Source organism: Prinia subflava, chromosome 23 (assembly GCF_021018805.1).
Source record: "Prinia subflava isolate CZ2003 ecotype Zambia chromosome 23, Cam_Psub_1.2, whole genome shotgun sequence".
Lineage (NCBI taxonomy): Eukaryota > Metazoa > Chordata > Aves > Passeriformes > Cisticolidae > Prinia > Prinia subflava.
In genome coordinates, this window is record NC_086269.1 from 2,638,527 (window position 1) to 2,663,325 (window position 24,799).

Sequence of the window (24,799 nt, forward strand, 5' to 3'; positions counted from 1 at the left end):
CATTCCCAATCCCGTCATTCCAATGCTGTCATTCCCAATCCTGCCATTCCAATCCTGCCATTCCCAATCCTGTCATTCCCAATCCTGTCATTCCCAATGCTGTCATTCCCAATCCTGCCATTCCCAATGCTGTCATTCCCAATCCTGCCATTCCCAATCCTGTCCTTCCCAATCCTGCCATTCCCAATGTTGTCATTCCCAATCCTGTCATTCCCAACAGGGAGGCTCTGGGGAGGTTTTGAGAGGTTTGGGGGAGGTTTTGAGGAGGTTTTAAGGAGGCTTTGGGTAGGTTTGGGGGGGTTTGGGGGCGGTTTGGGGAGGTTTGAGGTTTTTGAGGAGATTTGGAGGAGGTTTAGGGGAGGCTCTGGGAGGCTTTAGGTAGGTTTGGGGGTGGTTTGGGGGTGGTTTGGGGGAGGCTTTGGGGGGCTTTGGGGGTGGTTTGGGGGTGGTTTGGGGGTGGTTTGGGGAAGGATTTGGGGAAGGATTTGGGGAGGCTCTGGCACGGCCCCGGCGCTGCCCCAGGTGGGTCCCTAAGCAGCAGCGCTAATCCAGGGATAATCGCGGCTTTAGCAGCGATAGGGCCCAGATTAGTGGGAAAATCCGGGTGTCAGGGGCAGCGCTGGCACCGGGAGAGGGAACTGCGGGAATACAGCGAGGGAGGAGTGGGAATACAGCGAGGGAACAGCGGGAATACAGCGAGGGATCTTTGGGAATACAGCAAGGAATCTGAGGGAACCCAGCAAGGGATCCCCTGGGAATACAGTGAGGGATCTGTGGGAACACAGCCAGGGAGCTGTGGGAAAAAGGGTGAGGGATCCATGGGATACAGCAAGGGATCCACAAGAACACAGTGAGGGATCTGTGGGAATAGAGTGAGGGATCTGTTGGAACACAGCAAGGGATCCCAGGAATACAGTGAGAGATCTTTGGGACACAGCAAGAGATTTGTGGGAATACAGCAAGGGATCCCCTGGGAATACAGTGAGGGATCTGTGGGAATACCATGAGGGATCCAAGGAACACAGTGAGGGATCCCAGGAATACAGCCAGGGATCCAAGGGAAAGAAGTAAAGGATCCCAGGAACACAGCAAGGGATCCCCTGGGAACACAGTGAGGGATTTGTGGGAACACAGTGAGGGATCCCCGGACACTGCAGCCCAGCATGGGCACACTGCCCCCCGTGGCTCAGGGCGCCGATTCCTGCCCCCCATCCCAATGGAAAAACGCCAAACCCACGGCCAGGACTCCCCCTCCAGCCCAGCTGTCCCCCGGGATTGCTCTGCCTGCAGGAATCCCCTGCATTCCCCAGGCCTGGGCTCCTCTTCCCTCCCCCAGCGTTTTCCCTGCGGTATCGGGGCCTTCCTCACCCTCTGCACCAGCCTCTGCCCCTTCCACGGAGCCCAGGCAGGGCTGGGCAGGGTCTGCTCCTGGAATAACGAGGAGAGTGGGAATGCAGGGGTGGCAGCTTGGACTGGGTCACCCAGCAGTGTTTGGGGTCACCCAGCAGTGTTTGGGGTCACCCAGCAGTGTTTGGGGTCGCTCAGAACTGTTTGGGGTCACCCAGGACTGTCTGGGATCCCCCACCACTGTTTGGGGTCACCTAGAATTGTCTGCGGTCACCCAGCACTGTTTGGGGTCATCCAGAACTGCCTTAAGGTTACCCAGAACTTTTGGGATCCCCCAGCACCCTTTGGGCTCCCCCAGCATTTTTTGGGATCACCCAGAACTATTTGGGATTCCCCAGCACCCTTTGGGATCCTCCAACACCCTTTGGGATCCCCCAGCACCCTTTGGGGTCCCCCAGCACTGTTTGGGTCACCCAGAACTATTTGGGATTCCCCAGCACTCTTTGGGATCCTTCAGCACCGTTTTGGGTCACCTAGCACTTTTTTGGGGTCCCCCAGCACTTTTTGGGGTCCCCCAGCACCACCTCGGCTGCTCCCACACTCGAGGGCAGGCTGGCCCCGTGTGAGGGGGCTGCGATTTGGGATCACCCCTCTGCCCCTCCCTGCCTTCCCCTGAACCCTGATTTGGGATCGCCCCTCTGCCCCTCCCTGCCTTCCCCTGAACCCTGATTTGGGATCGCCCCTCTGCCCCTCCCTGCCTTCCCCTGAACCCTGATTTGGGATCGCCCCTCTGCCCCCCGCTGCCTTCCCCTGAACCCTGATTTGGGATCACCCCTCTGCTCCCCCCTGCCTTCCCCCGGATCCCCTCACAGCCACCCTGCACCCAAAGGATCCCCCAGGAGGGGCCAGACCCCCACCAGACACAGCCAGGGCAGGAGGAGGAGGAGGAGGAGGAGGAGGAGGAAGGGAGGCTCCCTCATTGTCCTTCCCAGAGGGAAAAGGGGATCTGGAAGAGCCAGGGACCCCTTCCAGCCCCTCCCGTGCCTGCCCTCGGGGCCGCCCGGCCCCGGCGCTGCAGGAATCCATCTGCAGCATCGCATTCGATGCATTTCACGTCCGACTGCAGGAGCCCGAGGATCCCCTGGCTGCTGACCTGCACGGAAACACCCTCCTGCTGCTGCTGCTGCTGCTGCTGCTGCTGCTGCTGCTGCTGAGGGAGCAGCGAGGGAAGCAGGGCAGGAAAAGCCTCTCCTGCACCGGCTCCGGGCTTGGGATGCTCCAGAGGGTGCCCGGCGAGGCGAGACGGGCGCGGATGGGGAGAGGAGGGGAAACGGGGAATGGAGGGAAGCAGGGAACGGGGAGGGGATCAGGAGCTGCCACCACAGAATCCAGCGGGGGACACGGAGCTGGAGCACGGCGTGGGTGGGGTTTGAGCCCCTGGGATCGGCTGCACCCACCCTGGAGAATCCTGGAGAATCCATGGATACCAGGACAGCCCCCCTCTGGATGAGCCTCCCCCAAAACAGGGAGCAGCATCTCAGCACTCCCAAAAAAATCCAGCCTTTTCCACCTCCCCTAGGAGCCCCACGCAGCACCCAGCACTCTCCAATAAATCCAAAACATCCCTGAGATGAGAAATCCATGGATTTAACACCCCGTGGGACAGCCAGGCTGCTCCCAGGGGCAGGGATGCCAGAGCAGGTAGCAGGATGAGCTTTTCCCGCTGGATTTCCCCAGGGCTCGGCTGTTTGCTTTCTCCTTCCCCCAGGAAATCTCCTGCTGGCTCTGGAAACACCCTGGGGCGCAGCTCTGCGGGGAGGAAACACTTCCCAGCCACAGCTCGGGTCCTTCCCTCTGTTTTTTTGGCCAGTCCAGCCGGGGTCAGATTGGAGAGCAGCCCATCACTTGGGAAATAACACCACTCCAGGCCTCCTCCCTCAAAGAAACCTCAAAAAGACAGCATTTAAGGCGAGCTTAATTTGGACGACTAAAAATAGCCAGCACCAGTCACACTGGAAAATGCAGGATGTGGAGCTTCACCCTCTCCCAGCCTGCACACAGGGGAGGTTGTGGCCCCAAGGATTTGTCCCTAGGGGTGAGCACGGCTTTGGTCCCACCAGGAATCCAGCAGGACCCTGCCCGGCTGCCCCGATGGAAGCGCGGGGACCCGAAACCTTCCCGGGCAGGATGTGGTGACTCAGAGCCACGTCTGCAGTGGGACACCCAGGAAAGCTCCCAGGCCACGCTTCCCAGCTTCTCCCAGCCCGGCCAAGCCTCTGATCCCGGCTCCCTGCAGCTGATTCAGCCCCTGAATTCCCACTCTCCTCATTATTCCAGGAGCAGACCCTGCCCAGCCCTGCCTGGGCTCCGTGGAAGGGGCAGAGGCTGGTGCAGAGGGTGAGGAAGGCCCCGATACCGCAGGGAAAACGCTGGGGGAGGGAAGAGGAGCCCAGGCCTGGGGAATGCAGGGGATTCCTGCAGGCAGAGCAATCCCGGGGGACAGCTGGGCTGGAGGGGGAGTCCTGGCTGTGGGTTTGGCGTTTTTCCATTGGGATGGGGGGCAGGAATCGGCGCCCTGAGCCACGGGGGGCAGTGTGCCCATGCTGGGCTGCAGTGTCCGGGGATCCCTCACTGTGTTCCCACAACTCTCTCGCTGTATCCCAAAAAAGGACAGCCAGGCCTGTGCTGTCACTCCAGCTTCCCAGAGGCTGTCCCCACGCTGTGACCCTCCTCCGGCCTCTCTCCGGCCATCCCAGCGCCGGCCTGGCATTCCCAGCTGCCACAAATCCAGCCTGCCCTCGTTTCCCTCCCGCACTAATCCCTGCCCGCTCCAGAGGCAGCAGCAATGTTTAACTCGGGTTCACGCCGGAGCACGGCTCCCTCCCGCCCGGGCCAGCCCCAGGCGTGTCCCCAGCGCCGAGGCCACCTCGGGTCCCTGCTGGTGGCACGGCCACATGCCCGGCTCCGGCACGGAGCCCTCTGGAGCGGGGGGCTCTGGGCAGCCGTGGGCACTGGGCACTGCCATTGTCACACCAAGCACTGACATTGTCACACCAAGCACTGACATTGTCACACCGGGCACTGCCATTTTCACACCATTGTCACACTGGGCACTGCCATTGTCACACCGGGCACTGCCACTGTCACACGGGCACTGCCACTGTCACGCCGGGCACTGCCACTGTCACACTGGGCACTGCCATTGTCACACCGGGTGCTGCCATTGTCACACCACTGTCACACCAGGCACTGCCATCTGGCACACCTGGCACTGCCATTGTCACACCATTGTCACTGCCATTGTCACACAGGGCACTGCCATTGCCACACAGGGCACTGCCATTGTCACTGCCATTGTCACACAGGGCACTGCCATTGCCACACAGGGCACTGCCATTGTCACTGCCATTGTCACACCGGGCACTGCCATTGTCACACCGGGCACTGTCATCCGCCACCGCCGGCGGAGCCCGCTCGGAGCGTTCCCGGGGCTCATCCCAAAATTGGGGGGGCTTGGACAGGACCAGGAGGAGAGGGGGCAGTGCTGGAGGACTGAGCCTCGCTCACCCCGGTGTGCCCGGGCTGCCTGCGGAACGGCAGGAGCGGGAAAGCCACCGGATCCTGGGATGGGAAAGGAGCTGTGCCACCGGATCCTGGGATGGGGAAAGGAGCTTTGTACCAGATCCTGGGATGGGGAAAGGAGCTTTGTACCAGATCCTGGGATGGGGAAAGGAGCTTTGCCACCAGATCCTGGGATGGGGAAAGGAGCTTTGTACCAGATCCTGGGATGGGAAAAGGAGCTTTGTACCAGATCCTGGGCTGGGGAAAGGAGCTTTGCCATCGGATCCTGGGATGGGGAAAGCAGCTTTCCCACCAGATCCTGGGATGTGGCCCCAGCAGCGCTCCAGCAACATGGGGTTATTTTTAAGAAGCTGGCGAGAAGGTGGGAAGGGAGGCGAGGAGCTGGAACGCCGCGAGGGCCGAGCCACGAAGCCTCTGGCAAGGCTGGAGCCCCGGGAGAGGCGAGGAGGCATCGGCATTCCCAAGCAGCAGGAACAAAAGGCGAGAGAAGAAAAAGAAAAGGCGAGGGCATTCCAGGGGCCACGAGGGCATTCCAGGGGCCAGGAGGGAGTTCCAGGGGCCACCAGGGCGTTCCAGGGGCCACCAGGGAGTTCCAGGGGCCACCAGGGCATTCCAGGGGCCAGGAGGGAGTTCCAGGGGCCACCAGGGTGTTCCAGGGGCCAGCAGGGCGTTCCAGGGGCCAGCAGGGCATTCCAGGGGCCAGGAGGGAGTTCCAGGGGCCAGCAGGGAGTTCCAGGGGCCAGCAGGGAGTTCCAGGGGCCTCGGGCACCTCCCGGCCCAGCGAGGGGTGGCCAAGGGACAGCAAAGCTCCAGCTGCTACAGCAGCGTCCTGAATTAGCATCTCGAGAAACGGCGCCGAAAATCAGACACCTCCTGCCCGAAACACGAGCCCGGACCCTGAAAACCCCAACACCGACCCCTCCTTACCCCAATGCCCAAAGAGCAAAGGTCACTCCCAACCCCACACGGGCCCTGCCACCGCCCCGAGCCCGGATTCACCCCCTGCCCCCCCAGACCCAGCAGAGGCAGCAGGGCGAGGGCCACAGGCTTATTTTTAGCCCGGAGGAGGCAGCAGCCATCCCGGCTCTTGCCCTTGGCGTGGGACACGGCTGTGCCCCCGGCTGGGCAGCGCTGGGGAGGAGGAGGAGGAGGAGGAGGAGGAGGAAAAGGAGGAAAGGAGGAGGAGGAGGAGGAAAAGGAGGAGGAGGAGGATGCTGGTCTCAGCCCCGGAGCCGGCCCCGCGGCACAAGCAGCCGGGATTATTTACAGCTCCTGAAAGGGAGCGAGGCAGGGCTGACCTTTGCGAGCCGCAGACAAAGAGGAGATGTCGGCAAATCGCTGCTGGCGGGGACCCTCCCCGAGCCACCAGAGCCACCAGCAGAGCCACCAGAGGCACCAGAGCCAGCAGAGGCGGGGGGCTCGGCAGAGAGAAGCCGGCCGAGGCCACGGAGAGCCGCGATCGCAGCCGGGGGAAAGGAGGGATCGGATTCTCCTCCCTGCCCGGACAAACCCTTCCGGGTGGGATCCGCGCCCTGCCGGAGCCCGGGCACGGCCGGGAGCCGGGGAAGGGACAGCCCGGGCGGGCCCCCGAGCCCCGCTCGGCCCCGGGGAAAGTTTCCCGGTGGGCACAAAGGGGCAGGGTCTGGGTGAAGCTTCCCCTCGGTGCTGCTGGCCCGGTGGGGAGGTGGCCGGGCTGAGGACACGCCAGGGCCTGGGTGACAGCAGTGGGTAGGGGTGGCAGGGGACAGGCATGGTCCCTGCGGTGTGGCACTGGTGTGGTGGCATTGGTGTGGCACTGGTGTGGTGGCACCGGTCCCTATAGTGTGGCACTGGTGTGGCACTGGTCCCTATAGTGTGGCACTGGTGTGGCACTGATGTGGCCTGGTCCCTGCAGTGTGACACTGGTGTGGCACTGGCATGGCACTGGTGTGGCCCAGTCTCTCCCATGTGGCCTGGTCCCTGCAGTGTAGCACTGGTGTGACCCAGTCCCTCCAATGTGGCACTGGTGTGGCACTGGGGTGGTGGCACTGGTCCCTATAGTGTGGCACCGATGTGGCCTGGTCCCTGCAGTGTAGCACTGGTGTGACCCAGTCCCTCCAATGTGGCACTGGTGTGGCACTGGGGTGGCACTGGTGTGGTGGCCTGGTCCCTGCCGTGTGGCCCCAGTGTGTCCTGGTCCCTCAGTGTGGCATTGGGGTGGCACTGGTGTGGTGGCCTGGTCCCTGCCGTGTGGCACTGGTGTGTCCTGGTCCCTCAGTGTGGCACTGGGGTGGCACTGGTGTGGTGGCCTGGTCCCTGCCGTGTGGCACTGGTGTGTCCTGGTCCCTCAGTGTGGCCCTGGTGTGGCCCTGGTGTGGCCCTGATGTGTCCTGTTCTCCCAGTGTGGCACTGCTGTGACTCTGGTGTGTCCTGGCCCCTCAGTGTGACCCTGGTGTGGCCCCGGTGTGGCCCTGGTGTGTCCTAGCCCCTCAGTGTGGCACTGGTGTGGCTCCATCCCACCTCCCTTCCCTCCTGAGCCTGGATTTGGGCAGAGGGCTGCTGGTGTCACATCCGCCTGTCCCCTCCCCATCCTGCACCCTCCTGGCCCATATTTAGGTCCCCAGAAACCCCAGGAAGCTGCCCAGGAGCACCCATGGGTCCCCTTGTCCCTCACCACCAGCCTGGCCCGCAGTGGCCTGGAGGTCACCCTGGGGTGTTGTTTAAATTTTGGGGGGCTCCTGGTGGACATTGGGCACCATTTGTTGTTGTTTAAATTTTACCCTCCCTGGGGACCTCCCCCTAAAATTTAAACAACAACACTGGGGGGAGCAGGGCCAGCCCCAGAGGGGAGCCCCCACCCCAATTCCCGATCCTGAATCCCAGGGGGGCCTGGATCACCTGGCTGGGGGCATCAGCTCTGCCACGTCCGGACCCCAGCTCCCTCCCCGAAGCTCACAAACAAACGCAGGAGGACTCTGAGCTCGGCTCTTACTCACACAGAGCTCTCCCAGGGTTTAAAGTGCTTAATTAGCGGTTTAAAAGAGTCACCAGCCGGGGTGGGTGACACCCCAGAGGGTGTCACACGCTCTGCAGGGCTCCAGCTTCCCTCCTGCCCCTACCCAGCCTCACCTTGAGTCTTTTTCCCCTTTTGCTAATGATCCAGCGGAGGGGCAGGGTTTATAAGTCCGTGGAAACTCTATTATCCCCGTGCATTAAAGCCAAAAGCAGCTAATTAAAACATCAAAGTCGCAGGGTTCATTAGCTCGGCCTCGGCGCTGGGGGAAGGTGACAGGGGTTGTGGCTGTCACTGCTGCTGGGGACCCCAAGGCTGGCCCTGCACCCCAAAACAGATTCCCTGTCCCAGTGTCACTGGGAAAAAACAGAGGTTCCCACTGGAAAACCACTGGGCTGGGCAGGATCCTGTCACCTGCCTGTCCCTGTTCCCCAGCTGGTCACCTTTGTGTGGAGAGGAGGGAGGTTGGGGACAGCTCTGCCACCCTCGGCCATCACAGCTGCTCCCCCCAGAGCATCCCCAGCCCCACCGGGCCCTGTTCCCACCCGGCACAGCACGAGGGGACAGGGAAGGGTTCAGGTTCTCCTGCTCTGCACCCCCGATCCCCTCGGGTGGGCCAGGACAGCCGCTCCATCCTGGGAATCCCTGGATTGGGAATCCCTGGATCTGGGAATCCCTGGATCCGGGAATCCCTGGATCCCGGCGTTCCCAGCAAACCAGAGAGATGGGGAACACCAGGGAGGTCACACTGAGCACTGGTCACTGACCACTGCCATGGTCACACCCAGCACTGGTCACTGACCACTGCCATGGTCACACCCAGCACTGGTCACTGACCACTGCCATGGTCACACACAGCACTGGTCACTGACCATTGCCATGGTCACACACAGCACTGGTCACTGACCACTGCCATGGTCACACTTAGCACTGGTCATCTCCCACTGCCACGGTCACACCATGCTCCGGTCACTTCCCATCCTAGGATCTGCATCCCACTGCTGTGGTCACACTGAGCGTCGGTCACTTCCCATTGCCACGGTCACATGGAGCACGGGTCACCTCCCACAGGACCCGCAAGCCACTGCCACGGCCACACTGACCATCAGTCACCTCCCCACCCCAGGGAGGTCATGGTCACTCATCACTGGTCACTACCCATCCAAGGACCTCCATCCCACGCTGACCATCGGCCACTTCCAAGGGTCCTGCACCCATCCCTACAGCCACACCGAGCACCCCCGCCGTGCCGGGTTCCCTGTCCGTGCCACCCGGGGCTCCCTGGCCGTGCCAGGGCTCCCTGTTGGTGCCACCCCGGGCTCTCTGTCCGTGCCACCCGGGGCTCCCTGGCCGTGCCACCCGGGGCTCCCTGGCCGTGACACCCGGAGCTCCCTGGCCGTGCCACCCGGGGCTCCCTGGCCGTGCTGGGGCTCTCTGTCGGTGCCACCCGGGGCTCCCTGGCCGTGCCACCCGGGGCTCCCTGGCCGTGCCACCCGGGGCTCCTTGGCCGTGCCACCCCGGGGCTCCCTGTCGGTGCCACCCCCGGGCTCCCTGTCGGTGCCACTCGGGGCTCCCTGGCCGTGACACCCGGAGCTCCCTGGCCGTGCCACCCGGGGCTCCCTGGCCGTGCTGGGGCTCTCTGTCGGTGCCACCCCAGGCTCCCTGTCGGTGCCACCCCCGCGCTCCCCCCCGTGCCCCGCCGCTCCCGGAGCCCCGCGGGACCCCCGCGCTCTCACCGCAGCTTTTCCGCCGGCTCCTTTCCCAGCACGGCGCAGCCGTGCCCGGCGGGGAGGAGCCGTGGGCGAGGAGGAAGCCGGAGCTGCCAGCCCTTCCCCGGGCCCTTGGCGAGCAAAAGCAGCAGCAGCAGCGGCAGCTCGGAACGGGCGGCGGCCGCGGGTCCCCCCCGCCGCAGGGATTTGGGGTCCCCAAATCGCCGCAGGCTCCAACCCGCGCCGCCGGGGCGGACGCGTGCGGCCACTGCGGGAAAACTCCGCTCGTGGCCTAGCAGGGAGGAGAAACAGGAAAAGGATAAAAAAACAACAAACCACAAGCCGAGAGAGGAGCGGGGAACGCGCGGAGATCCCGGCGAGGGGCGGGCGGGGACGGAGCAGGGGGCGGGCGGGGAAGGAGCGGGCTCATCTGCCAGGGCTTGGGGACGAGGGGAAACTCCAGGCTGGGCTCCACCCCGCCGCTTTCGACTGCTGAACAATAGTGGAGAGGAGCAGCCGTCCCTCCCTGCTCTTACTCATCCTGCCCAAGGAGCCGTGCCACCCTTGGGCTGCCGCCCCCGCCCCGCCCGGGGGGCTCGGGCGCGGCCGCTCCCGGCTCCGGAGGCGCGCAGGGCTCGGGTGACAACAGCGACAGATTCCCCCCGGGAAGAGATGCGGACCCACGGCACGCGAGCGGCGAGCCGGCGGCGCAGGGAATTCCCTCCGTCATCATCGCCAGCGGAAAAAAAAAAAAAAAAGAAAAAAAAAAAAAAAACCAAGAGAAAAAAAAAAAAACAAAACCAGAAAGAAACCAACACCCAACAACAGCCTGCGCCCTCTCAAACCTCTCTACCTGCAGCACTTCCAGCGCTTTTCCAGCCGGGAAGGGAGCAGGGAAAGGAGCCGGGGCTCGGCACCCACGGCCCCGCCGGCGGCCGGGGTGGGACGGGGCCGGAGCCCGCGGGGAATGCGCGGTGCCAGGGGGGGACGGGCGAGCGCTGCCTCCTGCCCTGGGCGCTTCCCAGCTCCGGCTGCACCATCCCGGCACCCTCCCCGTGCCACGGCCAAGCCAGCCCGGCCGGGGGGAGTCACGGCGGGGAAGCTGGGGAGGCCTCCAAGCCCACCCAGCGCCCACCACTGAGGGAGGGTCCTGCACCCCCCCAGAGCCGAGGGGCACCTGCAGCCCCCCCTGAGCCCGCGGGTGGGGTCCCGGGGGGGTTCACCCGAGGGGGCAGCCGGGGAGGGAAGCCCAGGGCCAGGGAGGGATCCCCGGGGCGCGGCGGGGTGGGGCAGGCGGAGCGCGGGGGCGTCAGCCTCTCTCGCTCATGATTTAATAATCGAGGTGCGTTTCAGTGCTCAGGGAAGCGAAAGATTGAGGGCAGCGTCTGGAGGCTGCCAGGGCGCAGGCAGCGCTGCAGCCCCTGCCTCGTCCGGGGGGCTTTGGGGTGGGGGGCTCATCTCGAGGTCCCCCGGCCCCAGGACGGCTCTGGGTGCCCCAGGGCGAGCTCCGAGCACTCACCTCCACCCCAGCTCACCTCCACCCTCGGCTCCTGCCCGTCCACCCACGTCCAGGGCTGCCGCTCCACGGCCACGGGCAGAAACTGGCTGCACTGGTTTGAGCCTCGCACCGCAAACCCCCACCCAAGCTCAGGTCTCCGGAGATAAGAGCACAATAACCTATTGTCCCTCCTCCCCTCCCAACATCTCCACTCGCCTCTGGAGAAGCGGGGAGGGACCCCCGGCCCCGCGCAGCGCCCCCCGCCCCCGCCGCCGGGCAGCCCTCGGGGGGCGCGGACCCACCGAGCCAGGCCGGGAATGCTGCGAGGCTCCAGAGCCGGGGCTGGGATGCAGGGAGAGCGCTGGGGACAGAGGCAGGACGAGGCGGACGAGGCCAGAGCCTGGCCGGGCTTTCCAATAGATTTCCTGATTTTTTTTTCTTTTTTTTTTTTTAATTTATTTTCCGCCTCCCCACTCCTGTTTTCTCTGCCGTGCCTCTGCCCAGCTGGATTGGTGCAGGCAGGAGGGGGACGTGCCCAGCCGTGGCGTGGGCAAACCCCCCCACGCACCTCCCCACCGCATCCCACCCTCCCCACCCCACTCCAGGCACGGAGCAGCCCCACGGGTGGGGGAAAAAACCACCCCAAACCCACCCACGCAGCACCTTCCCCGCTCTGTCCTTGGGCTGCCGCAAGCCCCCCTCCCCTTCCCCCGCCTCTTCCTTCCTCCATCATCCTCATCCTCCTCCTCCCCGCAATGCCACAACTCGCTGCCTCCCAAAAATCCGGCAACACGCGCGACCAGCGCCCCGCGCCCCCACCCCAATTTCCCCCCACCGCCGCCTCAAGGGCGGGCAACAAGTTGTAGGATCCGAGCGGAGCGTCCTCCCCACCCCAAATACCGGGGGGCACCCGGAGCTGCCCCCCACGAGATGTTTGGGGGCTGCGCGCCCCGCGGAGCGGCGGGAGCGGGGTCACCCCATCCCCGCACCCCCTCCCACGTGCGATCGGGCTCGGGGGGGTCCCACTCCGAGCCCCCCCATTATTTAGGAACCCACGCCGAGCCCCCCCCATCCCACCTGCTGCACTGGGACGGATCGGGGCGGTGAAACCCCCGCTGGCAGCGCCCCCACAAAGAGCCCCCACAAAGAGCCCCCACAAAGAGCCCCCACAAAGAGCCCCCACAAGGAGCCCCCTCCGCGGCCGCCGCTCCCGTGTGTCCCCCCCCGATACCTCCAGCACCTCAAACCCCCCCCGGGACCCCCCGCACCCCGCTGCCCCCCCCAGCGCTCACCGGCTCCGGTCCCACGGCGCCCGGCTGGCGGCGGAGCCTCCGCGACTGGCCATGGGCTGGAGGGGGGCAGCGGTCCCGGAGCTAACGGGAGAAAATGCTTGTCATGGCAACCCCCGTGCCGTGCGGGGCCGTGCGGGGCCGGGCCGGCGAGGGAGGGGACGGCGGGCAGGGAGGGGGAGGGCTCGTCCCAGCCCGCCGGGGGAGGGGCTCCCTTAAGGTGGCTGCACGCCCCGACGGCCGCTTAAGGGGGACAGGGAAGGAGCGCGGTGAAGGGCGCGGAGCGGGGGGCGGCGGGGTGGGGGACCCCCAACAGGGGCAGGGACCCGCGGGCGGAGGGGGGGGTGCGCGCCTGGAAAAGGTGGGGGCAGCGCTGGGAGATTTGGGGGCACCCCCGGGTAATGTGGGGGCACCCCCAGGAAGAGTGGGGACACACTGGGCAGGGAGGTGGGGACACCCCCGGAAAGGGTGGGGGCACCACTGGGCGATTTGGGGACCCCCGGGCCATGTGGGGACACCCCTGGGAGGAGTGGGGACCCCCCCGGGCCATGTGGGGACTCCCAGGCAGGGTGGGGACACACTGGACAGGGCCACAGGTGCACCCCCAAAAAGTTTGGGGACCCCCAGGACAAGAGAATGAGTGTACCCCAAAGAGTGGGAAGACCCCACGGGCAGAGTGGGGGGTGCGACCCCAAATAATGTGGGGACCCCCCGGGCAATGTGGGGACCCCCACGGGGCCCCCCGAGCAGTGTGGGGACACCAGTGGGGAATGTGGAGACCCCACCCCCAGGGAAGAGAGGGGTGTGCCCCCCAAAAAAGTGTGGGGACCCCAAAAAACGAGGGCACCCAAACTCCGGGCGTGGGGAACTTGGAACTTGGTGACCTGTGGCAAAATTTGGGTTCTTTGTGGGGCTGTAGTGGGTTTGGGGTCTGACCCCCCTTGAAAGCAGCTGTCCCCTCATGGGACAGCATCACTTTGGGGGTGCTGGCACCCCGAGAGCCACGAGGGTCCAGCACGACCAAACCCCCCCAATCCCAGACCAAACCCTCACTTTTATTTTATTTTATTTTATTTTTATTTTATTTTATTTTATTTTATTTTATTTTATTTTATTTTATTTTAATTTTTGAGGGATAAAATCCCTCCTGGGGCCCTTCCCAGAGCACCCCGTGCTGGCCGCCCGCGGTGGCCTCAGGCCGGGGGCTGTGAGGGGGGCACCTCAAATCCCCTCCCGAGGCCCAGTTTGTGCTCCCAGCAGTTCCAGTTAAACCAGTGCGGGCACAGCCCCTCGTTAGCGCTCCCAACACGGTTTTTTCCCCCCTTGAGGGCCTGCACTTCCATCGTTCCACATTCCTGAGCAGGCTCGGAGCCCAGCCCTGGGAATTCCTCCTTCCTTTTTCCACCAAAATCCCTCCCTCAGCTCACCGGGCTGGACCTCCCTGCTCAGCTGAGCTGACCCAGGGGGTGTTTTGTTGTTTGAAATCTGATTTAATTCCACCTCTGCATCCTTTGGATGCACAACCTGAGCTTTGCTTTGAGGGGAGGAGAACGCCCTGGGCTGGGAATTCCTCCTTGCCGTCTTCCTGGGGAGTGTCACGGGGTTATTCCTTCTGAAAACAAAAATATTTCAGGGCTGGGGATTCTCATGACAAGGAAAAAGGTTGAGTCTCAAAAAAACAACCTCAGGCCTCTTCCACTGAACCGCTCCATGCTTGGACACATAAAAAAAATGGGAATAAACACAGGGATTTTATCCCTCCACCAAAATCAGCCAGCCCTGACCAGACTGGAGCAGGGAACAGCTTGGAAAAGAGGTGTTGGAGCAGCTTGCAACGGGCCGGGATGCAAAACTGCTATTGAGACATAATGGCCTTTTCCAACAGGTTCTGGGAGCTTGGAAGGGATCTGTGACCATCTGGATTCGGGCTCCCGGGAGGAAATCAGCCTTCCTGCCTCAGGGAAGCAGCGGGAGCAGGGCAGGGCCAGGAATTTGCAGCCTCCTCGGGCTCCCGGGTTTGGGTTGAAAAAGGGGAAAAGCGGCTGCGGGAGGGAGCAGCCAAAATGCGTGTGGGAAATGTGATTCCAGGCAGGGATTCCTGAAGAGAGCCACGAACAGCCCCAAAAACTCCTCCAGGCCACGTGTGAGGAGAAGCACAGGGAGGAAAAGGGAAAATCCTGGCAGGGGCAGGGGCAGGAAAAGGGAGAAGGAAAAGGGAGAAGGAAAAGGGAGAAGGAAAAGGGAGAAGGAAAAGGGAGAAGGAAAAGGGAGAAGGAAAAGGGAGAAGGAAAAGGGAGAAGGAGAAGGGAGAAGGAAAAGGGAGAGGGAGAAGGAGAAGGAAAAGGGAGAAGGAGAAGGAGAGGGAGAAGGAGAGGGAGAAGGAGAGGGAGAGGGAGAAGGAGAAGGAGAAGGAGAAGGAGAAGGAGAAGGAGAAGGAGAAGGAGAAGGAGAAGGAGAAGGAGAAGGAGAAGGAGAAGGAGAAGGAGAAGGAGAAGGAGAAGGAGAAGGAGAAGGAGAAGGAGAAGGGGGAAGGAGAAGGGGCAGGAGTGTCACCTCCAAGCCAGCATCGAGCTGTCCCCACACGCTGCAGAGGGGACAAATTCCTTCTGGGAATATTTTGGGACCCTCTCTCTCTCTCTGTGTCCCTGCTGGTGCCACCCCTCCTGCTCCATCCCCTTCAGCCACCTGCTCCTCCTGGTGGCTTGGCCACCCCCGGGGTGGTGACAGAGGTGTCCCCACGCCACACCCGGGGCAGGAGGGAGGAGGACACAAGCCCTGAGGAGCGGAGCTCCCGCTCGTGTCCCACCCACCCAGCCCGGAGCTGCAGGAGGGGACACCCCAGGGGTGGCTCCAGGTGGGGACACCCCAGGGGTGGCTCCAGGTGTCACAGCCACGGGGAGGGGGCAGTGGGGACAGGCTGGATTTGGGGTGACAATGGGGACATACTGACTTTGGGGTGACAGTGGGAACAGGCTGGATTTGGGGTGACAATGGGGACAGACTGGATTTGGGTGACAGGCTGGATTTTTTGGGGTGACTGAGGAGAGTCTGGATTGGGGTGACAATGGGGACAGTCTGGATTTGGGGTGACAATGGGGACAGGCTGGTTTGGCTTTTGTCAGGAGCTCACAGGAGAGCTCTGAGGGAGATTCTGGAAGTCCCTGCGGGGCTGTTCTGTGCCTTCGTCCTCCTCATCCTCCTCAGATCACGGCGGGATCATTAATTATTCCCTTTTTTTCATGGCTCTGGGATCCAGGGCTCAAATCCCCTTTTCCAGCCAGGATCCAGCCAGGAGCTCTCTCCTGGATGTGGGAGGGATTCCCGGGGGGATTCCTGGGGGGATTCCTGGGGGGATTCCTGGGGGGATTCCTGGGGGGATTCGCAGATGGATTCCTGGAGGATTCCTGGGTGGATTCCTGGGTGGATTCCTGGGAGAATTCCCAGATGGATTCCTGGAGGATTCCTGGAGGATTCCTGGAGGATTCCTGGAGGATTCCTGGAGGATTCCTGGGGGGATTCCTGGGAGAATTCCCAGATGGATTCCTGGGGGGATTCCCAGATGGATTCCTGGGGGGATTCCTGGGGGGATTCCCAGATGGATTCCTGGAGGATTCCTGGGGGGATTCCTGGAGGATTCCTGGGTGGATTCCTGGGGGGATTCCTGGGGGGATTCCTGGGGGGATTCCTGGGGGGATTCCTGGGGGGATTCTCTTGTTCCTTGCACCTCCTGCAGGTTCCTCTGGATCCCCACCCCATCCCAAAGGCCTCTCCCATCCCATTCCCTGGAAAATCAACCCCAGTGACCGGCAGCACCCCCAGTTCTCCATCAGGGCCCTAAATCCCGAGGGGAATCTCCGCTGTTATCCCGATTTTTGCCACCTCCTTTCTTCTCCCCGCGCTTTTCTGGCTGCTCTGGAAGCGAAGCAGAGAGCAGAGCCCGGCCTGGGCAGTGCCAGGCCTCGAGGAGACCCAGCAGCCCCGAGTTAAAATAAATAACCCCAAAATAGAAAACATCTCTCCACCAGGCTCTTCCCTAAAAAAAAAGAAAGAAAAAAAAAAAAGAAAGAAAGAAAAAAAATCCGGCTTCCCTGATGATTTCCCTTTAAAGCCAGCCCCTAATATTTGGATTAATTTGCCTTTAATGCCTCCCAGGCTGGGAACTTGTAGGTGGAGTTTTTTAGCCCGAAAAATGAATTAAATCAGCCGAGTTGTATCAGCCAAGTTACAAACCCATCAAAACGCGGGGCCAGATCCTGATCTCATCCCGGAGGGGGCGGAGGGGGGTAAATCCAGTGCCGGGAAGGTTTTTTTGTCACGGAGCCGAGCTCGGCGATTGGACCCCCCGGGTTTCTCATGGAAACACTGAGTGACTTTGGAGCACAAGGCAGAGTCAGGCGTCTGTAAAATCTCTGTAAAATCTCTCTCCATTCAAGGGCTAAATATAGGAAAAGGCAGCGCCAGCGCTGTGCCGGGGGATAAATAAACCCCGGAGAGGCTCTGCGGGAATGCCGGGGGGTCCTGGGGGTCCGCGGCTGCTTGGAAAGGGGATTTAAGGGAATTTCTTATTTTTTCCTTGCTTTTTCTCCCCCTTCCTGCTCATCCCAGACCCGGAGGGGCCTGCCCGAGGCTCGGATTCCTGCCTGGAATTTGGGATGCCAAATTTGGGATTCCTGCCTGGAATTTGGGATGCCGAATTTGGGATTCCTGCCTAGAATTTGGGATGCCAAATTTGGGATTCCTGCCTGGAATTTGGGATGCCAAATTTGGGATTCCTGCCTGGGATTTGGGATGCCAAATTTGGGATCCCTGCCTAGAATTTGGGATTCCTGCCTGGAATTTGGGATGCCAAATTTGGGATCCCTGCCCGGAATTTGGGATCCCTGCCTGGAATTTGGGATGCCAAATTTGGGATTCCTGCCTGGAATTTGGGATGCCAAATTTGAGATTCCTGCCTGGAATTTGGGATGCCAAATTTGGGATTCCTGCCTGGAATTTGGGATGCCAAATTTGGGATCCCTGCCTGGAATTTGGGATGCCAAATTTGGGATTCCTGCCTGGAATTTGGGTGCCGATGGGAAAGGTCCCGTCACGGTGACATCCGCAGTAATTCCCTGTTCTGCTCCCGGCTTTCCCCTCGCTCCGAGGCCTTTGGAGACCCGAAAAAATTTCCCGCAGCCACGGAACTGCTAATTACCCATCACCGCACTAATGAACCTCTCCTAGCCCATTCCTGCTCCCAATTACTCCAACAGCCCCGTTAATTCCTAATTAAGCAGCTCCTTCATCGGGGAAAAGGGGCCTGACAGGAGAAGTGAAAACTCCAGAGGAGGAATTTGGGGATTGGGAGGGATTTTTTGCTTTGTGGCCGTAATTAGGAGGCGGAATTGTTTGCTCACCTACAGAATTCATCACCAGAGTGGCCGGGAGCCTTTTCTTTCCCTGAATTCATCACCAAAGTGCCCGGGAGCCTTTTCCTTCCCCGAATTCATCACCAGAGTGCCCGGGAGCCTTTTCCTTCCCTGAATTCATCACCAAAGTGCCCGGGAGCCTTTTCTTTCCCTGAATTTATCACCAAAGTGCCCGGGAGCCTTTTCCTTCCCCGAATTCATCACCAGAGTGCCCGGGAGCCTTTTCCCCTCCCTGAATTCATCACCAAAGTGCCCGGGAGCCTTTTCCTTCCCTGAATTCATCACCAAAGTGCCCGGGAGCCTTTTCCCCTCCCTGAATTCATCCCCAAAGTGCCCGGGAGCCTTTTCCTTCCCTGAATTCATTACCAAAGTGCCCGGGAGCCTTTTCCCTTCCCTGAATTCATCACCAAAGTGCCCGGGAGCTTTTCCCTTCCCCATCCCTGCGCATTCCCAGCTGGACTCACGGCAGCAGGGATGGGGAAGGGATTTAAATCTGGATTAAAACAGGATTTAAATCTGTTTGAGGCCCGTTATTAAACCCCCCCCCCAAAAAAATCTGCGACAGCTCAGGAGGAGCCTCTGGGCTGCTCCTTCCCGAGCATCCCTGGGCGGGATGAGGGCGAATTTTGGGATCTTTTCCACGGATCCCTCCAGGGCAATTCCCAAGGAAACAACTCCAGGGAAAACCCCCGAGCCTCTCCTCTCCCTCCCTCCCGAAATGAACATTTCTCCCTCCGGCTCCGACCTCGTTTCGTTCCTCACATCAAGGAGGAGCCCCGCGCTCGGTGTTTGCAGCGCGGTAACAGCTCGGGGACCTCAGGAATGTCCCCGCTGGCGGCGGTGACAGCGCGGTGGGCGGTGCTGAAGGGGACAGGAGCGAAGTGACAGCGAGGGAGAGGGAGAGGAGCGCTGTGCCCGTCACTGCCGAGCTGTCAGCGCCGAGCTGGGGGGGTGGAGGAGATCCCCAGCCCGAATTTGGGGCCTCTTTTCCCTCCGGGGATGCGGGGAGAAGGTTCTGGAAGAGCTGGAGGTCACACCTGGATCCAGGTGACACCGCAGAGGGCAGGGCTGAAACCTCAGGATGTGACAGCGAGGGCAGGGATGGCACTGGCAGGGCCACTTTTGTCACCTTCACAGGGCTGTGGGGTCGGGAGCAGCTTTCTGAGAAGAGTGAGTCCCCAGAAAATCCCGAAATCTGAAATTTGGAGGCCAAAGCGGCGGTGAAAAACTCAGGGGCAGCCCCTGTGTCACACCTGGAGCCTCCAGACATTCCCATCCTCCGGGATCCTCGGGATTCCTGCTTCCAGAAAAGTCGATTTTCCCCCTAAGCCAACCCTCAGGTGCTTGGGGGGTGCTGGGTGACAATAAGGGGTGTTGATACCACAGGGGAACACCCAAAAAAGGGATGAAATACTCAAAGGAGGGGTGAAATACCCAAAAGAGGGGTTAAATATCCAATAAAAGGGGTGAAATATCCAATAAAAGGGGTGAAATACCCAAAGGAGGGGTTAAATAGCCAATAAAAGGGGTGAAATATCCAATAAAAGGGGTGAAATACTCAAAGGAGGGGTGAAATACCCAAAGGAGGCGTGAAATACCACCCAAAAAGGGATAAAATACCCCAAAAAGGGTGAAATACCCAGAAAAGAGTTGAAATATCCTCCCCAGAGGAGTGAAATACCCAAAAGAGGGGTGAAATACCCCCCAAAAGAGGTGAAATACTCTAAAAAGGAGTAAAATACCCTCCAAAAAGGTATGAAATACCCAAAAAAGGGATGAAATACTCCAAAAAGAGGTGAAATACTCCAAAAAGAGGTGAAATACTCAAAAGAGGGGCCAAATATCCAATAAAAGGTGTGAAATATCCCCAAAAAAGGCTGAAATACCCTAAAAATGGCTGAAATACCCAAAAGAGGGGTGAAATGCTCCCCAAAAGGAGTGAAATACCCAAAAAAAAGAGGTGAAATACCCAAAAAAAAGATATGAAATACCCAAAAAAGAGGTGAAATACCCAAAGGAGGTGAAATACCCAAAAGAGGGGCCAAATATCCAATAAAAGGGGTGAAATATCCCCAAAAAAGGCTGAAATACCCTAAAAATGGCTGAAATACCCAAAAGAGGGGTGAAATGCTCCCCCAAAAGGAGTGAAATACAAATAAAAAAAAGGTGAAATACCCAAAAAAAGATATGAAATACCCAAAAAAGGATATGAAATACCCAAAAAGAGGTGAAATACCCAAAAGAGGGGTGAAAATGGGTGGAAAAATCTCGGCTGCAAACGTGACCCCTTCCCAAAACAGGGACAAAGAGGGAATAGGGAAAACCAGCCCCACTTCCAAGCATTTTCCCTGGGAAAACAAACCAGGAACGAATCCTTTATTGCAATAATAACCATCAATAATGCATCGCTAAGGAGCTGCAGATGAGCGCAATTAAAAAAAGGCAGCGCATTCCCCCAAGCATTAAAAAATAAAAAATCCGAAATTATTGCTCGCAGCTTCCCCGAGATTTATGGAAATGAAGAAATTCCTGGAGTGGAAGGCAAGGGAGAAGGGGGAAAAAAAATAATTAAAAAAGGGAGGAAAAAAAAACAACGAAGGAGGGCCCTGATGTAGGGATTTATAAATATTTTACAGCCGAGGAGGAGTGGGGAGCCGTGGATAAAGATGGGATTGCGGGCGGCCGGGGTGGGAGGAAGGAATTAATCACAAAAAACAGAGGAGAAAGTTTCCTCTGGGAGCGCAGGGCCGCGCCCACGGCCCCCGAGGGGCCCGGGAAAGGCTGGAATTCCCTCCGGGAGCTGCAGGTGTGGTGCCCTCCCTCGTCCTGGCAGCGTGAAATACCCAAAAAGGGATGAAATACCCAAAAAAGGGATGAAATACCCAAAAAAGGGATGAAATACCCAAAAAAAAGGGTAAAATACCCCCCAAAGGAGGGGTGAAATACCCAAAAAAGGGATGAAATACCCAAAAAAGGGATGAAATACCCAAAAAAAAGGTAAAATACCCCCCAAAGGAGGGGTGAAATACCAAAAAAAGGGATGAAATACCCAAAAAAAAGGGTAAAATACCCCCCAAAAGAGGGGTGAAATACCCTAATAAGGAATTAAATATCCAGTAAGAGCGGTGAAATACCCAAAAAAGGGTGAAATACCCAAAAAAGGGTGAAATACCCAAAAAAGGGTGAAATATCAAAAAAAGGGGGTGAAATACCCTCCCCAAAAGGGCTGAAATACCCAAAAAAGGGTGAAATACCCAAAAAGGGCTGAAATACCAAAAAAAGGGTGAAATACCCAAAAAGGGCTGAAATACCCAAAAAAGGAGGTGAAATACCCTCCCAAAAAGGGCTGAAATGCCCAAAATAAGGGGGAAATGCCCAAAAAAGGGGTGAAATACCCTCCCAAAAAGGGGTGAAATACCCTCCCAAAAAGAGGTGAAATACCCAAAAAAGGGGTGAAATACCCAAAAAGAAGGGGTATTCCTTCCCAGGCTGGAATATTTTCCTTTTCCCTGCCAGCGCTTGGCTCGTACTTCCCAGGGACTTTGCAGCAGCTGGAACAGCCCGTCCTTGCTCCATCCAGGCTGAGCACAGGGACAATCCTGCACCAGTGAGGGATCACATTCCCAAACCTGGCTCCGTCTGCTGGGTCCTGGGTGCTGAGAGATCCCTGATCCCCATCCATCCGTCCATCCATGGATCCATCCATCCATCCATGGATCCATCCATCCATCCATCCATGGATCCATCCATCCATCCATCCATCCCTCCATCCATCCCTCCATCCATCCATCCATCCATCCATCCATCCATCCATCCATCCATCCATCCATCCATCCATCCATCCATCCATGGATCCATCCATCCATCCATCCATCCCTCCATCCATCCATCCATGGATCCATCCATCCATCCATGGATCCATCCATCCATCCCTCCATCCATCCCTCCATCCATCCATCCCTCCATCCATCCATCCATGGATCCATCCATCCACCCATCCCTCCCTCCCTCCATCCATCCATCCATCCCTCCATCCATCCATCCCTCCATCCATCCATCCCTCCCTCCTCCCGTGCTCGTATCCAGCCTGGAAAAGCTCCATGGCTCCTGCCGGGAGCCTCTGCAGGTGTGGAAACCCTCCCAGGGCTTCTTGAACAACCCAAGAATTTCTCCTGGCGAGAGAGAAATGAGTCAGAGCAGGGGGAGAGGGAGAGGAGAGGGAGCTCAGGAGGGAAGGAGGGCTGGGACAGGCGGGAAAAGGGATGGGAATTCACTGGGAAGCAGCCGTGGGACACCTGGCAGGGCTGGAGATTTGGGACACGGCCACTGTCACACCCCCCACCAAGCTGAGGGAAGGACTTTCCCTGCAGGATTTTCCCTGCAGGATTTTCCCTGCAGGTTTTTCCTGCAGGGTTTTCCCTGCAGGAATTTCCCTGCAGGATTTTCCCTGCAGGAATTTCCCTGCAGGAATTTCCCTGCAGGATTTCCCCGCAGGAATTTCCCTGCAGGATTTCCCCTGCAGGATTTCCGCTGCAGGATTTCCCTGCAGGGTTTTCCCTGCAGGGTTTTCCTGCAGGTTTTTCCTGCAGGGTTTTCCCTGCAGGGTTTTCCTGCATGTTTTCCCTGCAGCCCTGCAGCCACGGAGCTTTTGGCACCCAGGGATGCCAGGACTGGAAAATCAGATCCCTGCCTTGCTTGGGAAGGTGACAGGGACATCCCCCGCACTGTCCCCACGCAGCGCGGGGTCAGGAGGGATCTTTCCGTGGAAAAAGCAGGATTGGAACAGCCCGGGGAGCTTTGGAGTCCCCGTCCCTGGAGGTGTCCACGGACGGCCTGGATGTGACACTCTGGGTGACAACGTGGGGGTGGCACACAGCTCGGACTCCACAATCCCAGAGGGACTCTCCAACCTCGCTGAGTCCGGGATTCAGGGAGAACCTCGGGCTGCAGGGATCACCCCAGATCCGTGGGATCACCTCGGGTTGCAGGGATCACCTTGGATCCCCGGGATCACCCCGGATCTCCGGGATTGCCTCGGATCCCCAGGATCACCTCAGGCTGCAGGGATCACCTCGGATCCCCGGGATCACCTCGGATCCCCGGGATCGGCGGAGGGTCGGCGCTGCGGCTCTGGCACAGATCTCCCTCCCTCCCTCCCCCCGGTGCCTGTGTCGCACATCAGCGGTGACGCCAGCAGCTCCTGTCCCCGCTGGCTGCTGAGACAGCCGATCCCCGCTCCCGGCTCTGACGTCGGAACCTGCCCTTCATTTCCAGGTTTTTTTTTTTTGTTTGTTTTTTCCCAATGTTTTCTCCCGTTTTTCTCCCTGCCGAGCCCCGCTTTGCCCCGCTCCGGGCGGTGACAGGCGGTGCTGGAGCACCGGGACGCCCCGAGGCTGGCACCGGGAGCAACTCGGCCAAAGAGGGGCCGCGGGCTGGGCTGGCAGCGCCCCCGGTGAACCCGGGTCAGGAATGACACATCTCATCCATAAAGGATGGCCAGGGATGAGGCTGAGCTCCCGGGGAGAAAATAAAATAAAAACAACCAAGGAAGGGCAGGAGGGGAGGGAGGATCTGTCCCCAAAGGCCGCGCAGGGGGTGGTGCAGCCCGGGGGTGAGGGGTGAAGGAGCTCTGCAGGGTTGGGGGGCTGAAGGGGCAAAGATGCAGGGGAGGTGTTGGAGGTAGGGATGCAAACCTGAGGACAGGTGTGTTCCCAGAGCCAAACCCCTGTCCAGGTGTGCTCCCAGAGCCAAACCCCTGTCCAGGTGTGTTCCCAGAGCCAAACCCCTGTCCAGGTGTGTTCCCAGAGCCAAACCCCTGTCCAGGTGTGCTCCAGGATCCAAACTCCTGTCCAGGTGTGCTCCCAGAACCAAACCCCTGTCCAGGTGTGCTCCCAGAGCCAAACCCCTGTCCAGGTGTGCTCCCAGAGCCAAACCCCTGTCCAGGTGTGCTCCCAGAGCCAAACCCCTGTCCAGGTGTGCTCCCAGAGCCAAACCCCTGTCCAGGTGTGCTCCCAGAGCCAAACCCCTGTCCAGGTGTGCTCCCAGAGCCAAACCTGAGCCCAGGTGTGCTCCCAGAGCCAAACCTGAGCCCAGGTGTGCTCCCAGAGCCAAACCCCTGTCCAGGTGTGCTCCCAGAACCAAACCCCTGTCCAGGTGTGCTCCAGGATCCAAACCCCTGTCCAGGTGTGCTCCCAGAGCCAAACCTGAGCCCAGGTGTGCTCCAGATCCAAACCTGTGTCCAGGTGTGCTCTGCTGGCTGAGTCCAGAGAAGGACATTTGGTGATGGAAATATTTGTGGGGACAGATCAGTGTCCGGCCTATGGGGACAGATCAGTGTCCGGCCTGTGGGGACATCAGTGTCCAGCCTGTGTGGACATCAGTGTCTGGCCTGTGGGGACACATCAGTGTCTGGCCTGTGGGGACACATCAGTGTCTGGCCTGAGGACACATCAGTGTCTGGCCTGTGGGAACACATCAGTGTCCGGCCTATGGGGACAGATCAGTGTCCAGCCTGTGGGGACATCAGTGTCCAGCCTATGGGGACAGATCAGTGTCCAGCCTGTGGGGACAGATCAATGTCCGGCCTGTGGGGACACATCAGTGTCCGGCCTGGGGACACCTCAGCTGCTTTCTGTCCCTGGTTCCCAGCAGAGCAGCAGCAGCCGGGCCGGGATCCTCATTCCAGCGGAGCTTTTAGAGGGAAGAGGAGCCTGGGGAAGAGCCCGGGGGGCGGCGGCGCCCTGAGCCCCGTGAGCCGCTCCCTCCCTCCCTCGTTCCATCCCTGGAAGTAGAAGTTCTCTCCTTCCATTCTCTCCTTCCGTTCTCTCCTTCCCTCTCTCCCCACTCAGATTTTCCAGTCACCCAGCGCTGATGGAAACTCGGCCACTCTCCGGCCTTTTCTTCTCCAGGGCGTTTGGGTGTTGGGTTTTTTTAATTTCCAGCTCCCCCAGGCCTGGCTGACCCTTGGAGGACAA

General features: G+C 59.9%; 1 protein-coding gene across 1 annotated transcript in view; it reads right to left on the reverse strand.

Annotated features, from left to right (window-relative positions):
* Nucleotides 1-12,587, reverse strand: part of ATP2B4 (ATPase plasma membrane Ca2+ transporting 4) — a 69,112-nt gene extending 56,525 nt beyond the window's left edge. Inside the window, 1 exon segment of the mRNA XM_063418699.1 lies at nt 12,421-12,587. The gene's annotated coding sequence lies outside the window, so the exon portion shown is untranslated.
* Nucleotides 12,588-24,799: the final 12,212 nt, after the last annotated feature.